General features: G+C 40.8%; 1 pseudogene; it reads left to right on the top strand.

The window, feature by feature from the left end:
* The first annotated feature begins 1522 nt into the window (after nucleotides 1–1522).
* LOC110572131 lies at nucleotides 1523–12410 on the top strand (annotated as a pseudogene).
* Nucleotides 12411–19337: the final 6927 nt, after the last annotated feature.

The raw sequence follows: 19337 nt of genomic DNA, 5'->3' as shown, positions 1-19337 counted from the left end.
GAGGGAGAAGCAGGTTCCCTGCCGAGCAGGGAGCCCGATGCGGGACTCGATCCAGGGACTCCAGGATCATGACCTGAGCCGAAGGCAGTCGCTTAACCAACTGAGCCACCCAGGCGCCCCTTGTTTTGTTTTTGATTGGGAGAATATTGGAGTAGTTTGAATATTGTAGAACCACCTTTTACTTCTTGGGAGACTGGGAACAAAACTGTTGCCCACAATAGGATGCTTTCTAGGCTATGAAATAGGGGAGACCCTTTTATCAGCCTGCCCAGGGAAAGAGATCAGAGGATCACTGTAGCAACGTGTCATACCTTGGCAAATTGCTTTGTTTTCTTGTATCTCCCTTAGTTGTAAACAATAGCCTCAAGTCCTTTCAAGGGAAGGCAGGACAAGCTAGAATATATGAATATATATGAATTCTAAGTGAAAAGTCTTTTACTAGTGTTGGTTTTGTTAACTTATAGTAGTTTACTCATATTCTAATAGCCTTTCCTGATGGAGAAAACAACTATAAGGAAACGAACCTAATGAAATCATGCAGAATTCAAAGTTTGTCCTCCTTACAAGGCAATGAAAGGAACCCCCCTCTCCGGCACTGCAAACTGCAGTGAGGAGTAATGGTACTGAGGGACCCTGAACAAATTTTCCTGTCCCAGGGCAAAGAAGAAACACTGTAGTTTAAAAGGCAACTAGTATATCAAAGATGCAGCCCTAGCCAAGGATGCAGAGAAGGGGGCACCCTCTTACACTGCTGGTGGGAATGCAAACTGGTGCAGCCACTCTGGAAAACAGTATGGAGACTCCTCAAAAAGGTAAAAATAGAACTACCCTAGGATCCAGCAGTTACAGTACTAGGTATTTACCCAAAGGACACAAAAGTACTAGTTCGAAGAGATATGTGCACCCTGAGGTTTATCTACAATAGCTCAGTTATGGAAAGAGCCCAAATGTCCATCAACTGAGGAATGGATAAAGAAGATGTGGTCTGTGTGTGTGTGTATATATATATATACACACACACACAAAGGAATATTATTCAGCCATCAAAAAAGAATGAAATCTTGCCATTTGCAATGACATGGATGGAGCTAGAGGGTATTATGCTAAGTGAAATAAGTCAGAGAAAGAAAGACCATATGATTTCACTCATATGTGGAATTTAAGAAACAATCATGGGGAGGAAGAAAGGAAGACTCAAAAACAGACCCTTAACTATAGACAACAAGCTGATGGTTAGAGGGGAGATGGGTGGGGGGGGATGGGTGAAATAGGTGATGGGGATTAGGAGCGCACTTGCTGTGATGAGCACCAGGTGTTGTATATAAGTGTTGAATCACCAAATTTTACATGTGAAACTAATATTACAGTGTACGTTAACTGGAATTTAAATAAAAACAAAATAAAAAGAACAAAAGATCCAGCCTTAGAATGCTGCCAAATAGTAGGAGAGCTGCTGGAACTTTCCACTGGTCAGAGGGGCTGCTGAGGGCCATGGCTTACATTCCCCATCCACCTCGATAGCATGGATGAAAGCAATCCAGGTGCTCAAGCCAGCTTCCCATATCAGGAGCCCTGGACCCCTAGCCCACACCAGCCCCAGCAGCTCCACACTGAGGCAGCCCCACCACCGCACAGCACAGCACACAATGGGACACACCTGGTCAGCATTCACTACAGCTCCAGCTGTCTCACCAAAGTAACAGGTAAAATGCAGCCCCAGAACACTCCAGGTCTATACCACTGCAGCCCAGACAACTTGTTAGGGTGCCCATGCATGGAGCACCTCAAGACCCTATGGCCCACACTGCACCTCAGCTCCAGCTGCCCTGTGAGGGAGCTCTCTGCAGAAACCCTCAGGACACACTGGCTTGCACCTACTTCAGCTTCAGCTATCCTGCCAGCATGCTCTCTGTGTGGAGAGCCGTAGGACCTCCCCCAGCCCATGCCCACTTCAGCTCCGGCCATCCCACCAGGGACCTCCCAGCCCAAGCCAGCCACAGTTCCAGCCAGCCAAACTTACCAAACACACAGTTTACACAGGGGATGACCATACACAAACCAATCCTTCAAGTTTAGAAGTAGCTGTTACGCTTAATTTATAGAAATAAACACAAAGTCAAGCAAAATGTGGAGACAGAGGAATATGGTCCAAATGAAAAAAATAAGACAACCCCCCCCCCCAAAAGTAAATGAAATGGAGATAAGCCATATTCCAGATAAAGAGTTTAAAGTAATGATCATAAAGATGCTCACTGGACTGGAGAGAAGAGTGGAAGAACTCAGTGAGAATTTCAACAAAAATATAAAATGTAAAAAAGAACTAATCAGAATTGAATACAATAATTGAATAAAAAATACACTAGAAGGAATCAACGGTAGGCTAGCAAATGCAGAACAGTGTTCTGGAAGACAGTAATGGAAAGCACCCAAGCTGAACAGCAAAAAATAAAAAGAATTTTTAAAATAAGGATAGGTTAAGGGATCTCCTGGACAACATCAAGCAAACAAACATTTGCATTAGAGGGGTCCCAGAAGAAAAGGCAGAAGAGAAGGGCCACAAAACTTATTTGAAGAAATAACAGCTGAAAACTTCCTTAACCTAGGGAAGGAAATGGACACCCAGGTTCAGGAAGCACAGAGTTCCAAACAAGATGAACCTAAGGAGGTCCACACCACAATACCTAATAATTAAAACATCCAAGATAATAGAAAGAATTTTAAAAGTAGCAAGAGAGAAGCAGAAACTTACATATGAGGGAAACCCCATAAGGCTGTTCTTTTTCAGCAGAAACTTTGCAGGGCAAAAGGGAGTGGCATGATATATTCAAGCACTGAGAGGAAAAAACCTACAACCAAGAATACTCTCCCCAGCAAGGTTATCATACAGAATGAAGGAGAGAGAGTTTCCCAGAAAAATAAAAGTTAAAGGAGTTCATTACCACTAAGCTGACCCCTTATAAGAAATAAAGGGACATCTTTAAGTGGAAAAGGCCATAATTAGAAGAAAATTATGAATAAAAAGATATAAAATATGACAACACATATATAAAACATGGAGGAGGTAGTAGAAAAGAATTTTTTTTAGAATGTGTTTGAACTTAAGTGACCATCAATTTAATATAGAATGCAATATACTTAGGATGCTATATATGAACCTCATGGTAACCTACAAACCCAACACCTATAATAGATACACAAAGAAAGAAAGCCAAGCATAACACTACAGAAACTCAATCACAAGGAAAGAGAACGAGAAGAAAAAAGGAACATAGGAGAACTATAAAAACAACCAGAAAACAATTAACAAAATGGCAATAACACCTATAAATAATTACTTTAAGTGTAAATGGTCTAAATACTCCAATAAAAAGACATGGGTGGCAGATAGGTGCACCCCTATGTTTATTGTAGCATTATTTATAATAGTAAAGATATGGAAGCAGCCCAAGTGTCCATGGATAGATGAAAGGATAAAGACAAATGGATTCACATACACACGTACATATAATGGAATATTACTGAGCCATAATAGGGTCTTGCAATTTAAAACAACATGAATGAACCTAGAGGGTATTATGCTAAGTGAAATAAAAGACAAATACAATGATTTCACTTATATGTGGACTCAAAAAAAAAAAAGGAATAAACAAACAAAAAGCCACATCAGACCCATAAATACAGAGAAGTGACGGTTGCCAGAGGAAAGGCAAGAATGGGCAAGGTGGGTGAAGGGGAGTGGGAGACACAGACTTCCAGTTACAGAATGAATAAATCATGAGGGTAAAAGGTATAGCATAGGGAATATAGTCAATGGTATTATAATAGTGTTGTATGGTGACAGAAGGTAGGTACACTTGTGATGAGCATAGCATAACACACAGAATTGTCAAAATCACTGGTGTACACCTGAAACTAATATCACATTGTGTTTCAACTATACTTCTATAAAAAAAATCCGCAAAAAAAAAAAATTGTTCTCCTGCAGGATTATAAAAAAATATGCTCAACGGCTTCTTTCTAATAGAGAACACTTATCAGATGGGAAACTCAAATTTTGGGTAAATACATACTTTAAACAAAAGGTTAAGGAAAACTAGTTTCCTTATCTCAGAGATGTTTCCTTATTTCAGAGATGGTCCCTAATGATCCTTAGGAGATCCAAGAAAACTCAGGTTTTCTGAGTATGTTAACTAAGAAGATAACCCTCTTCTGAAACCTACTTGAGATTTGGGGTTGGAGGAAGCAGGTAAGAATGAGATTCCAGGGTCCAGTTCACTGATTTCCTTGACAGATTTTATATCACTTACTATGTGCATGACTCTGGTGTACAACAGTAAGCAGACTTCCCTTTGTGGGGTTGCAATCTAGAGAGGAAGATGGACATTTATCAAGTCATATAAAATAAATGCAAAATTACCATTATGAAAAATAGTATGTGGTACCTTGAAGGCTCTGAAAGCATGGTGGGTTCCAGGACTTTGGGCCCACCACTTTTCAAACTCTGATGAGCATGGGAATCACCTAAAGGTCTTGTTAAAAATCAACTTCTGATTCAGTGTATTTGGAGTGGGACTTGAGATTCTATATTTCTAACCAGCTCCCAGGTGATGCCCACCAAGTTCTGGGGCCCACTTTGAGTAAGAAGGGCTTAATGCTAATACACAGAGGAGCATGGGGCCTCTAGCTCTGTCAACATTCACTGTTAGTAGGACTAAAGTTCCATGGTTGCAAGATCTATATTCACAAAAATTTACTAAATTCCAGTGCATTTTTTCTTTCAAAAAATGTCTGGGTCTCAACAAATAGAGAATATCAATAAATAGAGAAATATTTTAAAAGAACAGAAATTCTGAATATAATAAGTACTATTACTAAAATGAAAAATTCACTGGGCACCTGGGTGGCTCAGATGGTTAAGCGTCTGCCTTTGGCTCAGGTCATGATCCCAGGGTCCTGGGATCGAGTCCCACATCGGGCTCCCTGCTCCTTGGGAGCCTGCTTCTCCCTCTGCCTCTCTCTCTCTGTCTCTCATGAATAAATAAATAAAATCTTTAAAAATAAATAAATAAATAAATGAAAATAAAATGAAAAATTCACTAAGATATTCAACAGCAGATCTGAGCTGGTAGGAGAAAGAATCCATCAACTTGAAAAGGAGTCAGTTGGTGATCATCCAGTCTGAGGAACACAAGGATAAAGCTTCAATAAAGATAAATAATATAGACTTAAGATCAACAAGGAACTAGAAGACTTGAAAAATTCTATAAACCAAACAGACCTAACATGCATTTGTAGAACACTCTACCCAATAACAAACACATTGGGCATGGACATTTTTCTCAAGTGCAGAGATGTTGGCAAACCATAAGTTGGGCCATAAAACAATATCAATAAATGTAAAAATACTGAAATTATAAAAAATATGTTATTCACAATGGAATGAAATTAGAAATCAGTAACAGAGGGAAATTTACAAATATATGGAAATTAAACAACATGCTCATAATCAATGGCTGAAAGAAGAAACCATGGAAAAATTAGTATTTTGAGATTGATAAAAATGAAAACCCAACATGTCCAAACTTACGGGATACAGCTAAAGCATTGCATATGGGACATTTCTATTTGTAAATGCCTATATTAAAAAGGAAGAAAGATGTCAAATCAATAATGTAAACTTCAACCTTATAAAATTATAAAAAGAGCAAATTAAATCACAATAAGAAGGAAATAAAGATTTGAGAACAAAAATGAACAGAAAAATAATATAGAAAATCAATGAAACTAAAAGTTCGTTCTTTGATAAGATGAACAAAATTTATGAACATTTAGCTAGGCTGAACAAGAAAAAAACACTTAAATTAATAAAATCAAAGTGAAAGAGGGGACATATCACTGACCTTACAGACATATAAAGGATTAGAAGAGAATACTCTGAACTATTTTTTTTAATTAATTAATTAATTTATTTATTTGAGAAAGAGAGAGAGAGAGAGAAACAGCATGAGAGGGGATAGGGTCAGAGGGAGAAGCAGACTCCCTGCTGAGCAGGGAGCCCGATGTGGGACTCGATCCCAGGACTCCGGGATCATGACCTGAGCCGAAGGCAGTCGCTTAACCAACTGAGCCACCCAGGCGCCCTACTCTGAACTATTTTATACGAACAAATAAGATAACCTAGATCATATGGACAGAGTCTTAGACACAAACTACTGAAACTGAATCAAAAAGAAATAGGTAATCTGAATATACCAATTGCAAGTAAATAGATTGAACTAATAATCAAAATTTTTCCACAATAGAAAGCCAATGCCCAAATTAGCTTCAGTGGTGAAGGTTACCAAATGTTTAAGAAGAATTAACACCAAGTATTTTTAAACTCTTTAAATAATTGGAAAGGGAAACACTCTTCAACTCATTCTGTAAGACTAGTAAATAGAATAGTTTGGAGATTATTGCCATCTTAACAATATTAAGTCTTCCCTTTCACATACATGGGACACAGCAAAGGCAGTGTTCAAAGGGACTTACTGCAGTAAACACCAGTAAATACTAGAAGAGACTATCTCAAATCAATTTACATGAAAAAACTAAATTTACTTGAAAAAACTAGAAAAGTGCAATTTAAACACAAAGCTAGCATAAGGAAAATAAAGATTGAAGCAAAGATAAATAAAATACAAAGTAAAAACAATACACAGAATCAACAAAATAAAAAAATTTTTTGAAAGAAAAAAATCAAAATTTAAGAACAGTTAGCTAGATTAACAAAAAAAAAAAAGAGAGAAGAGACACAAATAACTAAAATCAGGAATGAAAGTGGAACATTATCCCAACCTTACAGAAATAGAGAATAAGAGAATACTATAAACAATTGTATGCCAACAAATTAGATAACCAGATGAAATGGACCCATTTCTACAAACAAATTACCAAAAATAACTCAAGAAAAGAAAGAAAATCTCAACAGACTTATGACAAGTAAAGAGACTGAAGCAGTAATCAAAACCTACTAGCAAAGAAAAGTCCAGGATCAAATGTCTTCACTGGTGAATTCTACCCAAATTTAAAGAATTGACATGAAATCTTCTCAAACTCTTCCAAGAAATAGAAATGAGGGAACACTTCTTAACTCATTCTATGAGACCAATAGTGTTCTGATACCAAAACTAGATAAAGACATCATAAGAAAATATAGACCAATATCCCTTATAAATATAGGTACAAAATCCTCAACAAAATACTAGTAAATCATATCCAATAACGCATTAAAAAGATTATACATCATGATGGATTTATGCCAGGAATGCAAAGGTGGTTTAAAATAAGAATTAATTAACACTTTACTGGATATTCTAGCTAAAGCAATTAGACAAGAAATAAAAAGTACTGAAAAAGAAGAAGTAAAACTATCTGTATTTGCAGAGGACATGATCCTCTGTATAGAAAACCCCATGAATCTACAGAAAAGCTACTAAAGCTGGTAAACAAATTAGCAAAGTTGCAGGCCGCAAGATTAACCCTGAAAACTCAGTTGATTTTTTAATGCATCAGCAATGAACAATATGAAAAGAAAATTTAAAAAAAAATTTCATTTATAATAGCATCCAAAAGAATAAAATAACTAAGAATAAATTTAACCAAGGAGGTAAAGTCTTGTATACTGGAAAGTAGAAAACACTGCTGAATGAATAGAAGACCTAATTAAATAGAAAGGCATCCTATGTTTATGGATTAAAGGTGTGATGTTTTTAAGATGGCAGTACTATCAAAAGTGATCTGTATATTCAGTACAATCCCATCACGATTCCAATGACTTTTTTTGGAGAAATTGGAACACCAATGCTCAAACGGATATAAAATTTAAAGGAACCCCGAACAGGCAAAACGATCCTGAATGTGAAAACAAAGTGGGAAGATTCACACTTCCCATTTTCAAAACTTACTACAAAGCTACAGTAATCAAAACAGTGTGGTACCGGCCTAAGGACAGACATACAGACTGATGGAACAAAACTGAGAGTCCAGAAGGAAACCAATAGCTATGGTCAACTGCTTTTTGACCAGGGTTCTAAGACTGTTCAATGGGGAAAGAATAGTATTTTCAATAAATGGTGTTAGGACAACTGGATATCCACATGCAAAAGAATGAAGTTGGATTCATACCTCACACCATTATAAAAATTAACTAAAACATGATCTATGACCTAAATGTGAGAGCTAAAACCATAAAACTCAGAGACGAAAATATACAGGTAAATTTTCATGATCTTCATATGTGGCAATATATTCTCAGCTATGACACCAAAAGCATGAGTAATAAAAGAAAAAATAGATTAAATGGACTTCATGAATATTAAAACATTTTGTACATTAATGACATAATCGAGAGTGAAAAGACAACTCATAGAATGAAAAAAATATTTGCTAATTGTTTATAAGGGTCTAGTATTCAGAATATGTAAAGAACTTTTATAACTCACCAAGACAACCCAATTAAAAAATGGGTAATGGATTTGAACAGACATTTCTTAAAAAAAAAAAAAAATCTATATGAATATCAATAAGCACATGAAAAAATGCTCAGCATAATTAGTCTTTTGGTATTCTGAGACTTAATTTCCAATGTGTGTGGGGGAGAGCGGGGGGAAGGTGTTCCCCACACCAACAAACAATTCTAGGAGACCAGCAGGGTGTCCAAGAATTCAACTTCATTCTGACACTATCTACCCAGAGAAAACATCAGATTCCACAGGTTAAGCATTCAGTCCTACAAGACTACCCTCCCAACCTCACATCAGACACAAGTTGCAAGCCCAGCCTGTTATCTGTGCTTCTGACCAACTGGCTATAAATCAGAGGTTCTCACAATCCACTCCTGGGTTTGACTAATTTGCTAGAGCAGCTCACAGAACTCAGAGAAACATTTTACTTAACTAGTTCACCAGTTTATTATAAAAGGATGTAACTCAAAAACAACTAGATGGAAGAAATGCGTAGGGAAGGTGTGAGGAAAGGATATGGAGCTTCTTTGCCCTCCCTCTCCAGGCTTGCCACTCTCCCAACACCTCCATGTAGTCACCTACCTGGAAGCTCACTAAATTCAGTCTTTTCGGGTTTTTAAAAAGGCTTCATTACATGGGCTGCTTAATTAAATCATTGGCCATTGGTGACTGTTTCAACCTTCAGCCCCTCTCCCCTTCCTGTAGATCTGTGGATGAGCCCTAAGGAACATTCCAACCCTTTAATTACACTGTGGGTTCTCCTGGCAACCAGCCCCTATCCTCAGATGTGATCCAAAAGTCATCTCATTAACATAACGAAAGACACCTTTATCACTCTCATTACTTAAGAATTTTAAAGTGTTTTAGGAGCTCTGTGCCAGAAACAGACTGAAGACCAAATATCTATTTATTATAAATCACAGTATCCCAATTAATCATTCGGAAAATGTGGTTTTAACCACAATGTGGGGCGCCTGGATGGCTCAGTTGGTTAAGCGACTGCCTTCGGCTCAGGTCATGATCCTGGGGTCCTGGGATTGAGTCCTGCATTGGGCTCTATGCTCGAGAGGGAGTTGGCTTCTCCCTCTGACCCCACCCCCATGCTCATTCTCTCTCTCTCTCTCAAATAAAAAATTTAAAAAATAAAAAAAATTAAAAAAAATAAAACCACAATGCGATATCACTTCAAACCCACTAAATTGGTGATAATCCAAAAAATGGAAAGTTACGTGTTGGTGAAGATATAGAGAAATTGGATGTTGCTGGTGAGAATGTAAATGGTACAACCACTGTGGAAAACAGTTTGGCAATTTCTCAAAAAGTTAAAGACAGAATCACTCTATGACCCAGAAATTCCAGTTCTGCGTATATATGCAAAGTATTGAAGACAGATATTTAAACAAATACTTGTACACAAATTTTCATAGCAGCACTATTCACTAATAGGCAAAAGGTAGAAATAGCCACAATATTCACTAACAAATAGATAAGCAAATTAGGGTGCATCCATACGCAGAATAATATTCAGTCATTAAATGGAATACTACAGCGTTGATGAACCTCAAAAACATGTGAAGTGAAAGGAGTCAGACACAGAAGGTCACATATTCTATTATTCCACTTATATGAACTATCCAGAATAGGTAATTCAACGGAAACAGAAAGTAAATTGAAGGTTCACAGAGGGGAAATGGAAAATAACTACTTAATGGGTCAAGGATTTTTTGGGGTGATTGAAATGTTTTGGAACTACACAGAGGTAGTGACTGCACAACATGTGAGTGTAGTAAATGCAACTGAATGGCTCACCTCAAAATGGATAATTTTATACCAGGTATGCTTCATCTTAATATTTAATTTTCAAATAATGTAGCAGAAAAAAAGGAGAAAGAACAACAAGCAGATGAGAGCAAGTTGGTAAATTTAAACCAACCTCTAACAATAATATTATTATATATAAATGGTCTAAACACCCCAATCAAAAGGAAGGGATTGTCAGATTGGATAAAAAAGCAAGAGAAAATCATATGTTGCCCGTAAGACACAAATAAGAAACAAAAGAAAACATTTCTGGGCATGGAATATTTAAATTTGCTAACCTGGTACAGAACATTGTTCTGTCAAACAAATGGCGGGGCCTTCAGAATAAGGAAGTCATAACTGAGGGCACTTAAATAAAGTGGAGGCAGGGATCCAGGAAGCCTGTATTGTAGAAGACAAAGCCACATTCATGAAATGGGGATAATTTACCAGATAGGATTTTCAGGGCTCCAGGATGCAGAAAACTGAAAACAGCCTGGGATTATAGTGGAAGTTAGTTCCAAGTTGATTTTCTGGGGTTAATTCACTAAAAGCTAATAATTGAGCCCTCACTCATAATCTGGAATCTAATTTCAAAGAGCACAGTTTACTACACTGGAGGCTCTGTTCCACTGTCTCATGAGTATCCTTATTTTCCAGACCAAACTCCCTCAGATATTCTGGATTTATCTGTAGACAGTGTTTTTCAGACACGTTAAATTATCTAAAGCAGTGGTTCCCAACTGGGGGCAATTTTGACCCTTGGAGGATATTTTGGTAGTGCCTAGAAAGCTGTTTAGTTGTCACAAGTTGGGGGTGCTACTTGCATGTAGTGGGTAGAGGCCGCATATGTTGTTAAACATCCTATAAAGCATAAGACAGCACAACACCACACAACAAAGAATCATCTGGCTTAAAATATCAACTGTGCATGGTTGCAAATACCTGATCTACATCAATAATTCTAAATCGACGATTTCCCAACAGCAGTCCCCGCGGACCTAGCAGCATCAGTCCTGGGAACGTATTAGAATCACAGATTCTCAGGCTCCATCTCTGAACTACAGAATCAGGAGCTCTGAGCTGGAGCTCAGCGATCTGTTATAACAAGCTCACCAGGTGTTTCCAGTAAGTGTCAGCTTGAGATTAAACCCTTACTCTTTCCATTTCCCACTCTCTAGAAAGAGTGACTTACAGGAGACCAATCCTCCAGTGCCTTACTACCACTACCATCTCACTCCTTAACTCTGAGCTTTAACATCACTGTTCTACAAAAATTGCTTTTTCAGAGGCTGCTCATCATTGTGTATATTCCATCATTCAATCCACGCATATCATTACACCAGGAAGCACTTGGCAATTGTTAACCGCTGCACCCATTTCCTTGAAATCATCTCCCTTGGCTTCCATGAGCCACACTCCCATATTTGCAACCTCTTACTGGAAAAATCCAAGGAGCCCCAAATTTACCAAGTCCAACTGTATTAATTATAGTTCATTATTAATCCTCCCCAAACCTGCTCCCCATTGCTAATCACCTATTCTCTAGATGAAAGCAATATCTTATCAAGGCCATTAATCTTTGAAATTTGCCACGTTCTTAAAACTTATTTTTATGTATCTACATCATTGACAAATTTTAATAATTCTACCTCTGAAATAGTTCTTCTGCCTCCATCCCTCACCAATCAAAAATGCAAAACTTGGGGGGACCCCACCCTCGGTGCACAGTGCAGCCTCCCAGAGGCTCGCTAGGAGTAGGTGAGCGTGACTGGCTTTGAGGAGTTCAGCCAGGCTGTGGAGCAGAGACCATTTCCACTTACTTTACAGTGTCCACGGACACTGGGAGGAAGGGCTGGTGCCCGGACCGTGTGCAGGCTGAACCAGTTGTATGAGAGGGGCTGAAGCAGGTTAGTGAAGGAAGTGTGTTCATTTACTGCCAAGTAGGAGAAAAACCTTACTGGAAAGACTCAAATAATGACTTCAGAAAAAAACTTGGAAGTCACTGCATTGCCTACACCACTTAACTAGGGAACACCTAAAAAACTGGTAGAATCTGAGTGTCTTCAGACCAGCCTCCTGGAGATGCTGTTCTCTGAGGATTAAGACTTGAGGATGGCAACTGTGTCTTAAATCCTGATTGGATGCGGTATAAAAGCAACTGCATACTTGTTTGAATTCATGTTAGCAACCAATCAGTAAGTAAAAAAAATGGTATATGCCTAAATAAAGTACTATTAAAATGTCCATGAACTCTCAAAAAAATGCAAACTTTGAGGAATGACCTTTTTTTTTATGTGACGTTAAGAGAGAGTGATGATTTAATTCACCAGGCATTTTAAATGACGGGTCAATAGTACTCCTCTCATGAAGGCATTTTGTCTCTTGGGTGGGCAAGAGCCACGAATGCAGAGCAGAAACTGATCCCCTATCTTTTTGCATCGTATGTACTTTGGTAAGCTCATTTAAATCTGTTATCAAGTAATGTAATTAAAACAAAACAACTAAACATACCTTGGTTCCTGCAGGGTTGAACTCACCATCCGAGTAATCTGAACATTGGCCGAAAGCAGGAAGTGTGAGATATTTAGGAATAAATAGGGAACAGCTTTTCTTGTTCCTTTTTAGTAGAAATCAAATGAGCTGTGCGTTTCAGCCTTGTTACTCAAAGTATAGTCAGCAGACCAGCTGCAAAAGCTTCACCTGTGTGCTTTCAGAAACAGAATCATGAGCCCACCCCAAACCTAATGAAGCAAGATCCATGTATAACAAGAGTCCCTGAGTGGTTTGTATGTCCATTAAGCGTTTTGAAGTATGACTTGAGAGAATAAAGCTTTTTTGTAGAGCTTAGCTTTCCCCCACATGCAACCCCCTGGAAACCTATCTGCCCAGCTTTCCCACGCTTTAGAGCCGTGGGTTCTCGAAGTGTGGTCCGGGAACCAGCAGCTTCAGCATCACCAGGGAACTTGTTAGAAAGCAGATTCCCAGGCCCTCTCCGGATCTACTGAATCAAACGCGGGAGGCGGGGCCCCGCAGTCTGGGTTTCGACGGGCCCGCAGCGATTCGGATGGCGAACCACCCCTTTAGGGATGGCCTCTGTGGCTGAGAGAAAGCCCAGAGGCTCCCTGCCCTCTCTAAAGGTCCACTGAGCACCCGCGACACCAGCACTGAGGCGGCGCCATCAAATCCCGGAAAAGGTTCCACATGGTTTTAGGGCTGATTCCTAATTAGGAGAACCTGAGTGGGTGTCATTCCGTTGGTATGGTGAATACTAATATTTGGGATTACATAGAAAATGTACAGTTTATAAAGCTTTTTCCGTGGTGGTTAACTCAATCCTAGCTGCAACCCAAGGATAGAGATATAATTACCTCCTGCAACAGAGGAGGAAGCGGAGCTTGAGAAAGATTGATTAAGTGACTTTTTTAGGGCATGTTAAGGGGCAGGGCCAGTCTTTGAACGGAAAAGCCCCATTGTAAAGAGATCTTCTAGCAACTGTTTGAAAACTTGAATGAAGAAGTTTCACGTGCTGCTGAAAACTGCAAGATGTTCTTTACCTTTGGGGGAACGAATTTCAGGTTAATGAAGGAGGACTCATAAAAAATAAGATTCACAACTTCCTCTCTAACGGTTCTGCAACAGCAAATATATGAATACATAGAGTAAGAAAGCAAATGAGGCCAAATGTTCACATCTGCTGCATCTAGGTGAAGGATTTATGAGTTTTTATTGCACAACTTCTGCAATTTTTCTTTAAAAAAATGAAATCCTCAGGGCTGCCAACATTTATCTGTGTGGTCCAGTAGGTGGACACTATACTTCTTACCTATCCTTGAATACGTTTTCAGGACTTCTGTCAATAGCTTCTAAGTATAAAAGAACTTATCTCTGCATAGGGTAGAAAGCACGGAGTGGACATAAGAAAAACAAGGAACACGCGTTTACGTTTTTTTTCCCTTTTACAGTGAAACATTCATTTATGCTAATATTCTTTATTGGGGTCAATAATTTACTGTCAAAGGGCAATTCTGGGTTGCAATTTTTACTAATATGGTTGTGTCCTGTCTAACCCCAGGCAGAAGACCAGTTTCACACAGGATCGTCCTGGGGATTTTCAGAGAATCTGGCTTTCAGATTCAATGTGCTGCTTGCCCCCTGGTGCTGTAATTCTCAAGCACTGTAGCCAGTGACTACATTTGGCTACATCACCGATATTTCAGAAACGTTCTTCTCCTTCCATACCACTTGGCTCATGTTTCACAGCTAGTGTTTCTGAAAGCTTTTTTGATTAAATACTGGCTTGGGGAAAAAAAATAAATAACTAGAAAGACATTGTTGAGACAACTAGGAGAATTTATTTTAAGATTTTTATCTAGGGGCCCCTGGGTGGCTCAGTCGGTTGAGCAGCTGCCTTCGGCTCAGGTCATGATCCCAGGGTCCTGGGATCGAGCCCCGCATCGGGCTCCCTGCTCAGCGGGAAGCCTGCTTCTCCCTCTCCCACACCCCCTACTTGTGTTCCCTCTCTCGCTGTCTCTCTCTGTCAAATAAATAAATAAAATCTTTAAAAAAAAAAAGATTTTTATCTATTTATTTATCTGAGAGAGAGAGAGAGGGAGTGCACATGAGCTGGGGGAAGAGCAGAGGGGGAAGGAGAGGGGCAAGCACAGTCCCCGCTGAGTGCAGAGCCCACATGGGGTTCAATCCCACCATCCTGAGATCATGACCTGAGCTAAAACCAAGAGTCTGGGGCTCAACCGACTGAGCCACCCAGGTGCCCCAGAATTGATTTAGATAATCAATGTCCAAATGAATGATTACACCTCCACGTGCCCTGAACCCACTCATAAGGAGCCATCCTGCCGCATAACTTGGGTCCTCTTGACTTCTATTCCTGTGCGGGCAGCAAGGAGATGATGATAAGAGCTGTCAACTGCAGATTGTTGACAGTTGCCACATACTTTGGCATTTGCTATCCCACTTGGCCTCAAAATAGCTGATTCCCTCCTTCGATAGCAGCGCTTGAGCATAGGTAGTATTACTTTATAAACAGGAAATCTGAGGGTCACTGAGGAACCAAATTTCCGAAAGTCACTTGGATAACAGGTACCAGTGCCACAACTCAACTGCAGGGCTGAGCTTTCAAATTCTCTTCTCTCCTGCAGAGCCGGATGGCAAGTCACAGAGGTGCTGCCGTCCATCGTCCAGCCCGGGGGTGGCGGGCAAGAAGAGGCTTCCAGGTCTGAATACCCACTTAGTGGCAGCCAGAGAACTCACTGAACATTTCTTTTTTGTTTTTTTTTAAGATTTTATTTATTTATTTGAGAGAGAGGGAATGAGAGAGAGCAAGCACATGAGAGGGGGGAGGGTCAGAGGGAGAAGCAGACTCCCTGCCGAGCAGGGAGCCCGATGCGGGACTCGATCCAGGGACTCCAGGATCATGACCTGAGCTGAACGCAGTCGCTTAACCAACTGAGCCACCCAGGCGCCCTCACTGAACATTTCTGAGGATGCCCAAAATCATACCTGCTGATTGTGGAATATTGAGAAAATTCCAAAAGAGGGGGAAAGCAAGGAAGGAGGAGGGGAGAGAGAGAAGAAAGGAAGACTCCTATCTCAACCTGGAAATAGCCATTGCTACTTCTTTGGTATACATCCTCTCAGACTTCTCGTTGTATTTGTACCTTTGCTATCCAAACCTACAGGTAAAGGCTTATAATGAACATCGCTTAATGAATAGCTTTCGCTGAAGTTGAACGCGCTCCTACTATCTTCTTCATAGTATTCTATTGAAGGGATAAACCACAAACACTTGAGTTGTTTCTCCAGGACTTTGGACTGCCTCTGTAGACGGGTCCTCTAGGGACTCCAGAAGCCTAATTGGGCTGCAGGAAATGATTCACCATCCGTTTGTAATTGCTGGCCTCTTTCCTTTCTTTCACTTGCTCCACTGAACCATGGAAACATTCCCTGGAGGCCTGCGGTGTAATAATGCACGAGGTGGGGTTCTCAGAAAAGCCAGACCTGAGTAGTTGGTAGTCCTTCAGAAATACAGAGAGGAAAGCCCAGGCCCAATAGGGATCTTTCTTTTTCGATCCCAAACCAGCAACAAAGTTTGCTGCTCCCTCCCAGTTGTTCGGGGGGCCGCCTGAAGGGGAATTAGCAGTGGGCATGAACGGAAGTCATAGATCTGGGGGACTCAGTTCATCTCAGACTCCAGTTCATTTCTTCTAAGTTTTTGGTAAAGTATTACCACAATGAGGCTAAAGGAGACATTCAGATGCCATTGTGTGTAACTCAGCTTTATTCTGGAAGCTTACCACAGAAGGCAAAATGCCTGTGAGCCATATGGGAGGTGGAAAATCAGGTAAATTTGTTGCCAGACCAATGTCAATATTGGAAAACGTACTTGCGATTGTATAGCTAAATAACTGTGTGCAGCCCTTCTGATACACAAAGTACAGTATATTATTTTCTACTTCGGGTTTGCTTTAAAAGGGCGTTTTATTCCACCTGCTCCTTAAAGCTGCTAAATGTTAGTGAAAATTATGTTGCTTAGAATTAAATGCTGAGAGAATTCTTCATAAAATACCAAAAATGTCCAGGGACTTCTGGGTAATATGTGAAAACAAAACCAGCAAAACAAACACAAAAACACCTTGCCTTACTCTGCTTGGAAAGCTGTGGCTTTTTAGCCTGGATGGTGTTCATTGAATAAAAGAGGGTTTTTTTTTTTAATTTTTATTTATTTATTTATTTATTTGAGAGAGAGAATGAGAGAGAGAGAGAGAGAGCACATGAGAGGGGGGAGGGTCAGAGGGAGAAGCAGACTCCCTGCTGAGCAGGGAGCCGGATGCGGGACTCAATCCTGGGACTCCAGGATCATGACCTGAGCCGAAGGCAGTCACTTAACCAACTGAGCCACCCAGGCGCCCAAGAGGGTTTTTCAACAGAGGTTAAAATCATTTGGGATGCGGTTCAGTCCATTCCTGAAGAGCTACTTGAGTGAGCAGTCCTTGCGTGTCCTTGGACATGTGGGATAGCTCCGTGCCCCTGGCCCGGCCCTTGGCTTCCAAGCACAGGGTCCGCCCCCCTCCAACCTGCACCCCCAGATCACTCTTCCATCCCAGTGGATTCTTCCTTAGCAGATTCAACTTTAAGCTCCTTCTCTACTTCCCACTCAGGCTGTCCTTCCTGGTCACTTCACGCTAACATGAAACACGGCGACCTATTAGCCATCCTAGAGCGAGAGATTGTACTTTGATTTCCAAACAAGATTCAAAACAGTTATGTGCCTCTTCCAAAGAGCTAGCAGTACTGGTCCCAACCTTTAGCACTGCTTCTGACTCTGGGGGATCCGGGTCAGTTCCCTCCACTCTCCATCCCATTACATCCAGCTTGATCTTCTCCAAGCAGCGTAGAGACCTCTTTACAAACCAAAGGTCCCGGTTCTCATTTGGAAGTTGAACGTCATCAAGCTTTGTAACACATCTTTCCTCAGGTCAGGAGAGAAGCCAGGCTATCTGCTGTCTCCGGGGGGGCGGGGGGGGGTGAGATGAGGAGATGAGGAGCTCTCTCTCCTTGTCACAGGCAGCTGTTGAGAACCCCTTCAGCTGTACTGGGTTGCTCCAAAGGACCCCTTGTTCCTGACAGCACCATGAACTCAGAGAAGTCATGCTCCGGAGGCAGAAAACAAATTAGGGTGAAGGAAAGTCCCTTTAAGTAATTTTCTCTTCCCTCTTAAGTTTCGTTTCCTCACATCATGTTAAGCTGCTAACAAAGAAGAAAAATGATGACCTTTGAACCTCTGTTTTTCCAAAGTCTGTCCTTTTGTTGCAAGGAATGAGAAGGATGTACCAACTCTTTCTCCATTTGCATTATGGTTAATTTTTAAAGGTATCTTTTTGGTCTAATAAGAACTATGTGAGAAATGGACTTCTTCCAATGTCGTCTCAAACATACTGAAGAGAATGGTCTGGTCTCTCACAGAGAGCTCTGGAGCTCGAGGTGGGCACTGCCGCAGGACTGTGGAGACCGTCCAGTGTCTCGCCTTCTCACAGTCTCTGCAGCGACTAGGTCCTGGTTTGAGTTAGACCTTCCTTCTAACTGTGACTTGAGGTATTTCTGCTACCATCTGCTCGTGTGACTTTTTCATGGACTTCCTTAGAGACATCCTCTGACACCCATGACTGACAGTTATGCCACCGTAAGAAACCGATTTTATCAGTTTTTTGTTGCTAACAACATTTCCACAAACTTGGCAGCCTGAAAGAGCTCCCGTTTACCGTCTCCCAGTTTCTGTGAGTTGGGAGGATAGACATGGTGCTGCTGGCTTCTCTGCTCAGGGTCTCGCAAGGTGGCAAACAAGGTGTCAGCCAGGCTCGTGTTCTCACCCAGGACTCAACTGTGGAAGGATCTACTTCCAATCCCATGTAGTTGTTGGCAGAATTCAGTTCCTTGAATCCGCCTCATTTTCTTGCTGCCTGGATGCGGCCCTCAACTCTTGGAGGCCTCCCACAGTTCCTCACTGCACGGGTTCTCCGCACCCACCCACCCCATGACTGCTCGCTTCCTCAGTCAGCAAAGGACAGAGAGAGCCCAGCAAGATGAGCACTAAAATCGTATGCGATGTAACCACGGACATGTAATCATCCAGAGGTCCGTCTGAACACATCTCTTTGTAATGCACACAGTCTCCTAAGCACTGCCCTTTTATTTATTTATTTTTATTTATTTATTTTTTAAAGATTTTATTTATTTATTTGACAGAGAGAGACACAGTGAGAGAGGGAACACAAGCAGGGGGAGTGGGAGAGGGAGAAGCAGGCTTCCCGCCGAGCAGGGAGCCCGATGTGGGGCTTGATCCCAGGACCCTGGGACCATGACCCGAGCCGAAGGCAGACGCTTAACGACTGAGCCACCCAGGCGCCCCAGCACTGCCCTTTTAATATGCTTAAATGTACTTTGTGTCTGTGGTACCTGAATGGGAATCAAAACCTTGAATTCTTCCTGTTTCCTCTAAGATTGTAAGAAAGT

This window comes from Neomonachus schauinslandi, chromosome 2 (genome assembly GCF_002201575.2).
Source record: "Neomonachus schauinslandi chromosome 2, ASM220157v2, whole genome shotgun sequence".
NCBI lineage: Eukaryota > Metazoa > Chordata > Mammalia > Carnivora > Phocidae > Neomonachus > Neomonachus schauinslandi.
The sequence above is the reverse complement of the archived record's forward strand: the minus strand, read 5'-3'. Positions and strand labels throughout refer to the sequence as shown.